The sequence below is a fragment of the Ptychodera flava genome, assembly GCF_041260155.1.
Source record: "Ptychodera flava strain L36383 chromosome 3 unlocalized genomic scaffold, AS_Pfla_20210202 Scaffold_27__1_contigs__length_13241970_pilon, whole genome shotgun sequence".
NCBI lineage: Eukaryota > Metazoa > Hemichordata > Enteropneusta > Ptychoderidae > Ptychodera > Ptychodera flava.
In genome coordinates, this window is record NW_027248281.1 from 5,060,270 (window position 1) to 5,075,910 (window position 15,641).

At 38.7% G+C, this 15,641-nt stretch overlaps 1 pseudogene; it reads right to left on the reverse strand.

Annotated features, from left to right (window-relative positions):
* Window positions 1–1,374: 1,374 nt before the first annotated feature.
* Window positions 1,375–15,336, reverse strand: LOC139126200 (solute carrier organic anion transporter family member 3A1-like; annotated as a pseudogene).
* Window positions 15,337–15,641: the final 305 nt, after the last annotated feature.

The window sequence follows — 15,641 nt, forward strand, 5'->3', positions numbered from 1 at the left end:
CGTGGTTTCAACAAGGAATGACGAGTAGGTATCAAACTTCGTCTTCAGCTGTTCACATTTAATGTCGACTTGGCAACGGCCGTTGATGTAGCGGATGACGTCATTTGGGGTCGTATTTGGCGCAAACCTTGAAACGAAGAACTTGAAAGGTGGGTTTGGGCGAACGGACTTGATGGCGGCACCCTCATCAAGTTTCGCTGTATATGCATATATGCATGTGAAATGAGATTTCACCCGTCGTTTCCACGGGTAGAAGCAGTTTCTCGACCGGACAGTTCGCATGACGTACATTCCGGGAATGTACATCATGCCACGTGATAGTCATAATTTTGAAAATAAACATTTTGAGTCAATAACTAATATTTTTCTGTAGGCCTACACCTTGCTGAGATAAATCGGTACAAATACTATTGGAAGGGCAATGGTAACCAAAAGGATGCAAAGTTTCTGGACTGAGCACTGATATAACAAATAAAATATCGTGTAACTGTGCTGGTGACAGCTCTGCATGACGTTTCGCAGCCATAGATGCCGACTGCAAGTACAAGCGAACAGCAAGTGCAAGCGAACGACAATTTGCTATGCGCAGAAAGGATGCGCAGTAAGTAAAATGACGTCATCCATGTAATATCAAATGCAGAGGGCATCATCAAGTTCGCAGAGGGCATCATCACGTTCTTTTACATGTCACGTGAGTAGTTTTTAACCAATGGCAGTGCACGCTGAATGAGTGAGGTGTAATAACTAACTATAACACGATTGGAACTGATTTGGGATAGTTGGATAGTGAATTAGCCGATGTATTTTCATCTGCTTTTCTTTTACATTACACACTTGTTTTCATGAGTAATTTGCAATATTGCAACATTCAGCTATACCGCACTAACACTTTTGACAAATTTGAAAAACCTGAAAATCCAATTATCCCATATTAGTTCTAATCGTGTTCTATACGGTTTCACTATCAGAACATGAACAAGTAATGCTCACCTTATTCATCTCATCAAAAGACAACACTTGTTGATCCAGCAAACTTGAACGAGAACTCCATCAAATACTTACTTGGCTAAAGTAGTAGTGCTTGTTGTCACTCTGTCGACTTGTCTTGCGTCAACAGAGCAGGAATACTGTTTGGACGAATTGAAGCGCTTATTGGGAGCTACCATCCACCTTCAAATTGTTGACAAACTGACCTCATCATTTTCAAGAATGGGGTCGGCTTTTTACAATACCTGTCGAACTTTTCTACGGCTCACACCAAAGTTGCCGGTGGTTTCACGTCGTCTCCGGTGCAATTCATAGCCGTCTGCTTCGATTAAATCTGTTCCCTTCTGAGTCGGCAATCTTCGGTCGTCCGGAGTTCGCTCTCCGCCATCACACTTTGTCGACAGAATTACCAGTACTGGCACTGCTTGAACTTGTTGTGCCGAACAACCAAAAGTAAGGTGACCGTCTTATGTCAAGTGATCTCTGATGATAGATGTTAGTTTGGTGTCTGAGGCACGGAGTTGCCAAAAAGCCAACCGCTGTGAAAAGATCGTCCATCTTCAGCATCTTGTCTATGGACAAGCGTTTGGCACAATTTCTAGAGCAAGTTGACGATCTTAGACTGGATAAATATCGTAATAGTTTGACGTTGCTACGAATAAGAATCTGTCAGGACGCGAAGTTGTAGAATGTGATAGAGGGAACGTGTATTGTCTTTCTGACTCTTGTAAACTTTGGGTAATTAGCATCTTAGGTCTATCTCTTTGTTTCTTGCCTATTCTTGTGAATAATGTTTTGGCATTTAAAGTATTATTTTCATGTTTGTCGCAGCGTCAGCAAGACTGACTAGTTTTTCCATGCCTTTCCGTAGGTAATACAAGGAGAAACCCATTCGTTAATGAAATATGTGTTGTGGAATAAACATAATGCAGAGAAAGGCACAACAAATAAAACGTACAACTGTTACTTCAGAAGTTACTAAGGGAATGATTTGCGACGATACGCTAATGGCCGGTTGTTTCACGGACGTAATAACAGAACCCTGCTATCTCATTTTCAACTTTATTAAAGTTCTCAAACATTTTTAATGTTCTTCAAATGGCCTTACTCTCTAGAAGACTGTTCAAGAGTTCAACGCCACGTAAAAGCAATGGTCACTGCGACCCCCTACATTCAAAATAGAAGAAATCGATCTGAGATGTAACACGCACAAAGACTTGAGAGTTCAAACACAATAGTACCCCATGATCAAGAAATGTTTGAAGGGGCGAGAGAGCGATGATTTTATTAAAAAGATGATGAGAACAAGACAATAATTCCTTTTTAGTTCACGTGTTCACCCACGTGATCCAGTTTGTTACCAATGTCTCCGTCTGCTAGCTAGCGCGATATCTCAAGAGCGCCTCATCAGATAGGCATCGAATCTGGTACACAATTCTTTGTGAGACTGCCAAGAACTGATAAGGTTTGGGTGTGTATGGCTTACCTATTCTAATTTAAATAATTATTTGTCCGGAAATAAGATATTCTGTTAATGACTACATCACCCAAATGAATCTTTTTTTATCAGAAATCTAAATCCTGGACTCATATGACAGATTTCAAGTGCATATAAAACTTTTATAATAGTGGCAAAGCTAATTTACATATTAACGAACGTTCCTAATTTGGTTGTATGTCTTGATTAACCCAATCTAATATGACAAAAGTCGCTATACGTTGAAGATACAGTATAGTAGTAATGAAAGTCATTTTGCATATTTTGCATAGGCTACTTACTAATTTGCACGTTGTAACAACTTTCCCGATAGGGGATATATCTAGATTGACTCAACCAAAGTTGACATAACTTGCTGTGTGCACTCAATATACTATAGTATAATGTGAAAATTGTTTAGCATTTTTACATCAACCTATAATTAATTTGCACACTTGACAAGCTTTCCTAATTAGGCTTGTATGTCGTATATCTCGTATATCTCTGGATAGACTTGACAAAACTTGATGAAACTTGCTATGTAGAGATAGAATTAATGAAAACCATCTAGCTAATTGCTAATTTGCATATTAATGACCTTTACCAATTACAGACAAAAGAATGGAAGTACATCACAAAAGTTGATAAAACGTTGCAAGCTTGATAATTGTAGTTGTGAAAACATTTTGCGTTTTCACGTCAGCTAATTTGTAAAAAACGTAAAGGATTTTACAAAAGACAATTGAACTTGTTACATAAAGTGAAAATTTTATTATTTTGTAGCTAGCAATTTGTATACTTAACGATTATTTTTTTCAGCTAGTAATTTGTATACTTTAAGATTATTTTTCATCTGAAGCTATATGTGATGAGTATTACTCGTGATGTTGATTATGATAATTTTAATGAAGTTACAATAGTGAAATAATATCAGGAAGGTGTCAATTTACAGATAAATGCAACATATACCAGTCCGGGTAATGTCCATAAAGAGGACAGTTGGGAAGAACTAATGGCGTATCGTACATGAAATGAGGTTAAGGAAAGAACGAATTATGTATTATATATGTTATGAGGGTTAAAAGTTACGTTCGTTCGCTTTGAAATGTTGTGTTCAGATCGCGATATGACCTGACAGATCCACCGATCGAGTGAGACTGTTGGCTACCCGGAAGTATCTTAGTCCAGTCGATTGGCGACGTTTTACGGTGTTAAAGATTGTAAGACTTTCTTCAGGAATAGTTTTCTGAGTTTCTTTACCCTTGACCATGTTCGACAGAGGGTTATCGGACGTTTTTTCGTTCTCTTTTCCAGCTTTTGGTTAACTTCTCGGCAATTGATCCAGCGCGCAGTTTTTTGGCGAAGGGTCAATCGTAGCAGGAACTGCAAGAGAAGGTGATCGAAAAAATCGTGCTCCGATGACCGACAAGAACAGTTGACCCATCTTTGCAAAGCTTGCAACATTCTCCATATTACAGATGGCAAGGTTTCATTAAAATTGCCAAAAGTAGTCGCATGACCAAAAGTAGTCGATATTAGGCGACAAATAACTGACTGTAGATTTACAAGCGTCAAAACCTGAGCGGTACGTGGCCAGGAAAACCATCCAAAAAGTAATTTTCGATGTACTAATCACTTGTATCGGTCACCATGTCCACCATAACAAACACTGTGCGTAACTAAAAACTCACGAGTGCCAAAATAACGGGTGAAATCTAGCCGAACAGTTTTGAACTCGTTGCAATCTACGAGCCTAGGTTTGTATGGTTCATTATTCGTGACGTTGGCGACGGTAGGTTCGCTGATTGGTCAATTATAATATCTTCTATATGGACACTACCCGGAATGTATACTGAAACACAGGAGCATTTTTAGTTTAAATCTGCTATATGATAGTAAAATAAATAAGAATTATATATATATATATATATTTATATATATATATATATATATATATATTATATATAATATATATATATATATATATATTATATATATATATGATCGGGAAAGTAACATCCCTTCGTATATTTTTCATGCACTGTATTGTCAGAATATCTTCGCATTGCTCGCGCAACACTTCTAATAGAAGATTTTCTTCCAACAGTTGCCAGGCCTGTACAACAGGATGTTGTCTCAAGGAGGACAACAACCTAAAATTATCAGACAGTTTCATAAAGCTATGTCAAGACATCCTCAACTTTTTGAAAAATTCAATGTAACACCGAAAGACATCATATATAACATAAGACTCAGAATAACTTAAGGTGTGGTGGTACCTGATCAGTACTGCTTGGGGAGCCAAGGCAGTTGACTGTATTGTTTTCAAATCCCCGAAACAGTCGCCTTGGTAAATAACTGATGAAAACATAGGAGATTTTGATGATGTTATTTCTTTGCTGTATATTAATTGTTATAAAATAATCCTGCTGTTGTCATATCTTCATCATTCATATGACACAATCATAGAGAACCCATAATGATCTATTGCTTGCACTTGCATGACGTTACTTTACATCATTGCTGTATGTATTTCCATCCGAGTGAATTGAAACTGTTTAACTACTTTTGACTATATATATATATTATATATATATATATATATATATATATATATATATATATATATATTGTAATGTGACGTAACACGTATGTGATTTTGTTACATCACGGTCGGTCGAAACAAATTCGTTAGAAACAATTTCAAGTCGAACCTTTTTTTAAAATGAAACCTTGTCTACCTTATACGCTTGATACATCTCGATATATATTTCAAATTTGTTGATTAAAAATCTTGAAAAGCGAGTCAATATAAGAAATTCAAGTGATGTACCTTCCCCGTGGTTATAATATGGGCGCTCTCCCCATCATCCAGATTTCAAAACTTGTCATACAGCTATTCATGATACACACAAATCGTTAGTAATAATTGTAGACTGGTTATACAGCTATTCATGATACACACAAGTCGTTAGTAACAATTGTAGACTGCAAACTTGAAGTTAAACTTCTAACATAGATAACTAGTTTTTCATGAATTTGCCAGCACTGAATTACCATGAATTGACGAAATTGAAATTAAATTCTCGGTTTTACAAGATTTACTCCAGTCGTTCCCTCTGTCTACGTCTTTCGACTGATATTTCCCCCTTTTCTCGCCGTATTTCAAAGCAATCCAAGTCGCCGTAAACAAGAGCAGGGAGAGAAATTTCATGCCGACAACGAACCCGATAACTTTCAAGCGGTAGTCCTTTAGGTCGTACAGCCAACAGGCACCTCGATCGCCGCATGCATCCTCGCCCCAGAGTATACAAGCCGAGTCGATGATCACACCCACGTAAATAGGAGTTGGTATCCATCCTGTATTGAATAAATTAAAATGGCAATGATCGTCTCATAATAAAACTGTAGCAATGATTAGAAATGGAAAAAGTCGTCTGAACTTGTCACTGCCCGACTCGGCCTGTCTCTGGTACACTCCTCGACCATGTTTATGTAAATTGCCCGATGAACATTTCCTCTGTGTGTATTCCTAAAGTTGGTCTGTCTGATCACTACCCCGTTTGTATAGTGAGACGTAACCATGGCAACAAGAACAATACTGGCTCCCATATTTGTGTTAAATCAAGACAGTTTCGTAACTTCAGCGTTGTCAATTTTACTAGTGATTTAATGGCGACTTCATGGCCACAAGTTTCTCTGTCAAATGACGTCAACTTAGTCTTTAATGGTTGGACTAGTATTTTCAATAATGTTTGTGATGCACACGCTCCTTATTTCGATAGGCGCGTGAAAAGGTACAGACAGCCGCCATGGCTTTGCCCTGAGATTCTTGACCTCATTCATGTAAGAGACTATCATCTCGTTCAAGCTACAAGGTCAAATTCTCCCAACGATTGGTTATTGTATAGATCCCTGAGAAACAGGGTTGTTCACACCATTACTTTCGCAAAGCGCAGGTACTATAAAGATATTTTCAGTAGCAATTCCAGCAACCCGTCCGTTATTTGGCGCTCTGTGAATGAAATTTTGTCTCAGGGTGATATTCGTACACAAAACCCTTGCATTCATAGTGATGGTAGATTACTAAGAAACCATAAGGACATTGCCCAGGCATTTAATGTTCATTTTACTGGAATTACTGATAAGTATCGTAACTGTATCAATGTTTCAAATGATTTGAGTATTACTGCAGCATGGGTTAATTCAAAAGTTGGCTCAACCCCTGTTACTTTTCAAATTCCCCCTGTCTCAGTTAATTTTGTAAAAGAGCAGCTTTCTCTATTGGATGATAGTAAATCTGCTGGAAGGGACAATATATCTCCCAGACTTTTGAAACTTGGTGCAAATTGTATAGCAGATTCTGTCACCAGTATTTTCAACATGTCTATTATCAATGGCATCTTTCCTGATTGCTTCAAAAGTGCCAAGATTGTTCCTATACATAAGTGTGGTTCAAAAAGTGACATTAACAACTATAGGCCTATTTCTCTTTTACCTATTCTATCAAAAATTTTAGAGAAACATGTTTATAATAGTTTGTACAATTTTTTGCATAGTAATAACTTAATTGTTGACTCTCAATCTGGTTTTAGAAAGTTACACTCATGTCATACTGCTCTGCTTAAGTTAACCGATCAACTTCTCAGCAATATGGATCAGGGTTTGTACAGTGGCTTAATGTTTTTAGACTTGTGTAAAGCTTTCGATCTTGTTGATCATGACATGTTGCTTAAGAAACTTTTTACTTATGGTGTAACTGGGTCATCTTTAAATTGGTTCCGCTCCTACATGACCGGTAGAAACCAGCTTGTCAGTTATATGTCTGTGAACTCTGACGTGTTACCAGTTACTTGTGGAGTCCCACAGGGCTCTATACTGGGACCACTTCTGTTTTTAATTTTCATAAATGATCTTCCACTGTGTCTCAATGGGAGCAATTTGGAAATGTTTGCAGATGACCAGACCATGTGTGTTTCCGGGGCTACCATAGAAAATGTCAACTTCAGTTTGAATGAGGATCTTATACCGGTTTCAAACTGGGTTTCCAACAATGCTATGTCAATTAATACCACTAAAACAAAATGTATGGTTGTTGCATCACGTCCTAAAATCAAGCTTTTTACTGATTCTGATGCCCCTTTCACTATTCAAATCAACAACACTCCAATTGTAAATGTTTTGACTCACACACTTCTAGGTGTGCAAATTGACAACATCTTAAGTTGGGATGATCACATTAATAAGCTAGGTAAGAATTTGTTTTTGAGAATTGGAATTTTGCGTAAACTGCGCCCTTTTACTCAGAGAAATGTACTACTCTGGTTTATAATGCGTTATTTCTTTCTGTAGTCGATTACTGTTGCACTGTCTGGGGTAGCACTTCCAAAACAAATCTCCAGAAATTGTATAAACTCCAGAAAAGAGCTGGCAGGGTTATTTTAGGTGTCGATACATCTGTTTCCTCTCGAATTGTTTTCACTAGTCTCCATTGGTTGCCCATAGACTTTCGTATTACTTATTTTACTGCTGTACCCTGCACAATCTTGCACCTTCCTATTTATGTAATCTATTCCGTCCTCTCACAGAAATGCATCATTTAAATACGCGCAACACTAGTCATGGTAATTTATACACGCCGTCATTTAGAACGGCTATGGGTCAAAGATCATTCGCTTATCGAGCAGTTAAAATTTGGAACGCTATTCCCCCGTCCGTTCGTAGCTGTGAAACTTTGTTATCCTTTAAATCCACATTACGTAATTATCTGTATGCTAAGTTCATGGACGAGGGCTCTGATTTGGACTGATTGTGTCTTGTTGGACCTTTGTTACATTTTAGTTTCGCATATTTATTTATAATCTGTATATTTATCGAAATGTCCCCAATTCAATACTTTTTCCATGTATGCTTTCTCTTTGTATGACAATGGACTTATTTTAGAGGGCTCTGATGGAAATTACAATTCATTATGTAAATCAGACTACCCTCGTTAAATAAAGTATATAATAATAATAATAATAATAATAATAATAATAATAATAATATACAACAACCGCGGTCAATGTTCATACGAAACCCATCAATGTAAACACTGTATCTATTGTAAGCGAGCGATCGATGAAAGTTAAAACATACTTATCACACTGTGGCTAGTACAAAGCACATGTTGCAGCAATGTTGACGCTACGCATCTAGATATCATGCATGATATACAGTACATTATTTGTTAACAAGAAAGTTGCGCTGGCGCAGCTCGGACAACCCCCTCCTTTACGAATTTTCGAATAATCTGTAATGGAAAACCACAAGGCACCATTGACAGAATGTTCCAGACGTCATCCGTGCCAAGTACCAGTTATCATGTCGGTGATTGTGTGTCGATAGAAAGTCACACTTAATATTGCCATTGTTTGTTGTCTTAAATTCTTAACGACATTTTTACTTGTCTTAAATGTTGGAACTAAGATTTCAAGTATTGTGTTTGGTAAACGAATTCTAGATTTGTACTAATCAACGAACTGCATTTTCTTAATGTTTGATTATGAAAATTACGTGCAGTGCTGGAAACGGGTATTAAGCTTATGATCAGTAGCCTCAGGCCTATCATTTTCATTTCAATAATATAAATACAGCAAACTTCATTATACTGACCAAAATTTAATTGACATCTCGGGCAATTTAATATCGCCTGTTCCTGTGTCGTATCAGCATGAGTGTCATTTGTGCTGCGTCAGACACGAGACGAAGTTGATTGTCTGATGCAGCATCAGACACGAGTGCTGATACGACACTAGGAGCAGGCAATATTGGGTGATAACCGATTTATCATATACCCATGCCCATAATTTTACGAATAGTACGAAAAAACCTTAAATTTTGAGGCTGTACTTTATTACGCCTTGCGCATAAATATTGGAATGTTTATGTGAACAGGCTTCATTCACATGTTCATAACGTATAGAACGAGGCCAACATCACGCATGACATCGCTCCAATTCAGTCCTCTATATCTCAATGAACCCCCAAGAAGAAAGACACCAGGATACAAAAATCGTCATACAGAAGGAACCTTTTCAGGTGCAATATGTTATTACGATTGTAGCCGATCAAAACTGCACAGCTTTAAATCTATCCTGATTCTGATCGTCGCCGTACGGCATGCATGCTCGTGCGCGACATCGCTGTCACTCCACACGCTCACTACCTGTTCGGGGGTAGACCATGCACTGTACCGGCGCCGCGCGAACAGCAGAATGTTTGCTAGAGCGTGCCCCCCCCCCAAAAAAAAAATGAAAAAAAAATACGAGAACTTCACATGAAAACCATGGGTAAACATTATTACAAAACACAACATTTTATTTCCGTATTTGGCAGCCAGAAATACCCGTGTTTCTCGAAGCCCTCCAAGTTTTTTAAGTCGGCCACATCGCTTCGCAGGCGGGGAGCGGCAGCCATTTTGTTTGTTTACGTTGTTTACCAACGAATTACTAATGTAGTTCGGGAAAACTCCCAATTCGATGACGTTTATCGTGCATGTCTCGACGTTTACCGTGAAATATCACGGCTGATATTTTACGGTGAACGTCACTAGGATGAAGCAATATGAGCATGGAACCTGAAGCAGTATGAGCATGGAACCTACTATATGATAAGTATTATTATCGTTGTTAAGGGGATTTCCGTATATTTCTTTTTCGATGCCTAGTCACGTTTTCCTCCATATTTATTCTGAAGACTGCACGTTGATTTGGCATCAAACTTTTCTAAATATATTTTCCGTGTAACTTCACTTACCCAGTAACTGAGTTATCATTTGTCTTATGCCCAGTGCGAATGGCTTGTCAGCTTCATCAACAGACCTTAAGTGTAGGAGAAAGTAACTCTTAAGAAAGAAGTGTAACCTACGAGATATTTAGAATGTGGGTAGGCCTAACGACAGTTTCGAAATACAACCACATTTGTCTTTGACGATAAGATGCAGGTATGAATGCATTAACATAACTCCACGAGATACGTACTCTTCCATTCGTACATAAAAGTATACATCAATAAAATATGCATACTAATGCTGCATCGACTTTCATATGTTACGTTCGTAGTTATCAATCTACCGACTTGGTAGAAGTAGGTTACAAGTCTAAGAGCTGGAACACCCGAGATCATCTCACCGTATAGCGACTAAAACGTAACACGTCAAAGGCACGCTGCTCGCAAAGCTGTAGAAGAAAGCAATGACGACGAATGTAATCATGATAGTGTCGCATTTCGCTCCACACATTCCCGGAGAAGCTTGAATTTCCTTAGGAATACTCATCGTCGACGGGCTTGAAGACATCACGGCCGCGGAAACGTCAGTTGCCACGCAAGAGCACTGCGTGAGGTTCTAGATAAAAGAGACAGGCACACAATACGAACGTGTAACCTTATCGTTTGGGTGTGGAGAGAATAATAGAATAAGTGTATGCGCATTTATGAATTCATGGATGCGATATTTATATATAATCCCCCCGTATTCCGAACGAGTGTGGCTGCGTCGCGGACGAGTGATTCCCCGTGTAGCGGCCGTATCCCTCCGAGCCGAAGGCGAGGGGGGATACGGCCGCTACACGGGGAATCACGAGTCAGCGACGCAGACACACGAGTGAGGAATACGGGGGGATTATATATTTATCACATGCATAGACCCAGTTGTCCTTGAATAAACCTTCGAGGAATGATAATTACTGGGAAAGAACGAGAGGGAGTATTTACAAGAATTCATACGCTTGTGTTATGCGGTCGTGGCTGGGTCACAGCTGACTTGACTGCGGTCAGCTCAACATGTCGGGGCTGCTCCTATGGATAATTAGCGTCTCTCGTATGGCTTTTTCTGTGCGAATCAAGCGGAAATAGGAAAGACTATGGATTTTTAATGCAAGGTATTTATTTGGTTCTTACTATAACATCAATTTTAGTGAAAATTCATTCATAAAATTATTGGACGTACAAGCGGGACGTCGCGACACTCAGCCGCGGCTGGCGAGAACGGGTTATGTCAACATTCGAACATCATTCAAATAATTCTTCTTTGCAAAGTTTGTATGAAATTTTCAAAATTAACAATTATTATGTTTTACGAAATTGTCAATTGTATGTTTAATATTTTACGAATAAAATGAACGTGTTTAAATATAATGAAGAACAGTGTTCGGCTCTGACTCAATCGGTAAGCCTAAAGCAACGAGTCTTTGCAGCTCATGACATTGTGAACTCGTCGCTCTTGAAAAATAAATAGCGTTTCTTCTGATGAGTCTCAAGTCCGGAGTATCGTCATTGCTGTCAGAAATAATGTACGCTCTTTGCTTCATCGGCTCGCCCCGGGGGCTCGACTGGTTGACTGCCGCGGCAGCATTGATCGTGATGTTGAACTTGAAACCCGTCCATGTTGCTTCAGAAAACATTCTTACTGCCGCAGGGATGATTGGTACGTGTCTTGGGTTATCGGCTATGCTTATTATGTTGTTTGATGGACATCGAGAAGCTAGTTAAGGGCAATTTTGACGAGGTAGACAACACAAAATGCCGGTAACATACCGTTAAAATGTCAGCGGTGTACAAATCAAACGTTTCAATCGAAATAACGACGAAGAAACACAAATTCATAAAAATTCTAGTATCGACGGTATTTTGTGTTCTACACATATATTTTAACACTCCATATTTCCTTATGTTTCATTACCCTCCCACTTTTGCATTTCAGGGATTTGAAAATAAGTTCTGAACTGAACAGCTGATTTTTTGTTTACGTTTTAAAAGTAGTCCGGGTCCCATATCCACCACATGTGGAATATGGATTCATCGTAGTCATATACCTATAGTGTGACGTCATACTATAGGGATAACTGGGTCTATGTATGTGATAAATTCCGATACCGTTGATCTGCACAGCTGATATCCGCATGCATAATCATTTGAAGTGTTAATGAATTTCGAAGTTTATACTTTTCACACACAAAGATATATCTTATCTTGCACTTAATACAGATATTATAATACGGCATGTCACATGTCTAGTGAATGCTTTTTTGAATGCCACAGAAGGGCAGTAACAGATATACAACAAACTTACTGCATCGACACAACTTGCGTAGCAGGGAGAGTAGTAGGTGACGTCATCTACGCCACAATATGGTTGAACACAGAGGGCATACATCCGCAGTTGGAATTACAACGGCTGTCTAAACTCCTCTCAGTCAGATCAGAGCTATCGATGAAATAAATGTAGCACGAGTATATTAGGGTATTAAGATGCCTACAATGATATTGAAGTGAACGAATTGTGTTGTTTGAATGTTTTTGCCTCAGTCGATTGTATTAATGCCAAACTACCAACTATATGCAATACACGCATCGATCCATTACACTGATTGTATCAAGCAGGACAGATAGCTATTATCAATCGTCCTTTTGAAAGACAGTCTATCCGTTGTTCCTCCTATCGTCTCCTTCACATTTTTAAACTGTCATGTGTCCCTAAATATTGCAATGTTGCCGACTGGCGAATGCACAAACCTTGTTGACACTTTGCTATAGGTACTCAGGTTAGGCAGAAAAAAAGACATGCAAGGGTTGACTTCCCGTTGACCTTAAATTACCCGCTGACTACATGGATTGACGACGTAGTAAGAATTATCGACCAATTAATATCCGATGACTAGCTTATAGAAATTTGCATACCCGGAGAAAACACATTTGAACAATGCGATGAAAGACAAAGAAATGTTGACATTACATTCCGATACCAAAGTGAAAAACGAAATTTCTTTCATCATGAAGTTACTATTGTTTAACTTTGTACATGCTTTGTATTGCACAGAATAAACCGGCACTTTCTATATACCGAGTAATGAGTGCTTTATGACATTTATAAAAAGTATCTGGAAAGAAGTTTTGGCTCTTCTCTTTTAAGAATAGTATAGTTTAAATTAAAATAAGATTACCCTCCTCCGTATGGCAGTGTGATACCAGCGAAGCTCTCTTGATCGCAGCCAAAGAACAGCATCGGAACAGAAAGGACAAGCGAAATGACTCCGAATATTACCATTATTTTGCCGTGGTCAGCGAGACTTGGTTTCCTCCTTCGCAAGTAAAACCCTCCGATGAGAACGCCAACGGCAGCTGCAGCGGTTACACATATAGCTGTCGCGGAAATGTCGAATGAACACGGTGGTTATTATCAATGCATTGCGCATGTGCAGAAAATTGGAAAGTTAGCAAGCTAGAGAAGGATTGAAAAAATCACGAGTCAGAACATCATGTGTCCAAAATGTTCTCGCAACATCATAACTACGTGGTCTTAAACAATAAGCTTGTCAACTATTCTGCAAAGTGCCAGTGAAAATGTTTCCACAGACTATATGCTAGAGGGCTGCCTATACCATACCCACAGAATGGAACAATCTGTACTTGTTACGTCTGTGCATCAGTGAACATTCCTCGCCTTAATACACTCGATTTGACAAAAGAGAAGATCACTCTTTTCAAAGATTGTATCTGGAAACAGACCTCAAAAGGGGGCCGTAAACCCGCCAAATCTGACAAACTGTAACCTGGGGTGTTTTCAAAACATGCAAATATACTCAATTTTAGGGAAAGTGCGAAATTTTGCCATCTCTGGCAGAAATGATATGTAAGGATAACTTGTATCAACGTTAGCTCATCGGGTCAAAAAGGTATAGAAGATGAAAATGTAGATTCGACGGCAAATAGTATGCAATTATTGTTTAACCCCACCTGTGAGATTTGCAGCGAGTGTCGCAGTCACTCGAAACTGTTCCTCCAAGTACTTGCTGAGGAATGTGGTTGTACCGCCGACGATGGCAGACTCCAAAGCGTTGCCGATAGCAACCGTCATAAAAGCGATATTCACAAATAGACGACGTGTGGCACTTGGAAATTCTAGAGTAAGAATGACGACCGACGTGAGAAAGTTGTAACGGCAGTGTCTAAATTCAGATATTACGTGAAAATGCTAAGCACGTATATATTTAGAAATGTTCGAGATTCAGAAATCTATATTGGCCTCTTAGCGCTAAATCAAATGTGCGAGACACAATTTCTTCTATAAACGCCTCCATCAATCTGCAGAGCCTAAGTGTGTATGTATGTATGTATGCATGTATGTATGTATGTATGTATGTATGTATGTATGTATGTATGTATGTATGTATGTATGTATGTATGTATGTATGTATGTATGTATGTATGTATGTATGTATGTATGCATGCATGCATGCATGCATGCATGCATGCATGCATGCATGCATGCATGTATGTATGTATGTATGTATGTATGTATGTATGTATGTATGTATGTATGTATGCCTTGTATGTATGTATGTATGTATGTATGTATGTTGTATGTATGTATGTATGTATGTATGTATGTATGTATGTATGTATGTATGTATGTATGTATGTATGTATGTATGTATGTATGTATGTATGTATGTATGTATATGTATGTACATATGTGAAACGTTGTATTTCACTTTCTTAGTACAAATGTTCTTGATGACTGACCTTTAATCCGAGAAATTATTTCTCTCTCCCATCTCTTCTTCAGACTTTTCTTCCTTATTGTCTGTTCCTAGTTTCACATCCTTGGGAGTGGGCAGTCTCTTCGGCAGAAGGAGGAAAGGTATGGCGGAGAAAAGATCAAAATACCGTTGCCGAGGTATCCCATCCACCACGCTCCGACCCAGCGAGCGTCATCGGGTGTAAGCTCCACCTCGCTGGCGTCCACGGTGTTGATGTCGACGTAATAGCTGACGAAGAGGGAAGCAAATGGGAAACCGGCGACAGGTCCCAGTGGGTACATCGCATACAGAATACCTGTGTTAAGACAATATCCGATAATTTTTATGCGAAATGTTTTCACTAAGCTTTGTTCAGTCTTACAACTGTTGGAGAAAATGTTTGGGTTTTTTTTTAATTTTAAATTCATAACAAGGTTTTTAAGGAGTACTTTGGCTTCAGTCATTTAGTTGTAACTATATTCGAGGAATTATTGATGGGATAGTTACATACCGAAATACATAGGCGCCTTCTTTCGCACCAGATGGTCGTCTAGGTAGGCTGTCCCAAGGGTCAGAATTGGTGAAAATCCTGCACCAATTATGGAGTGTCCAACCAG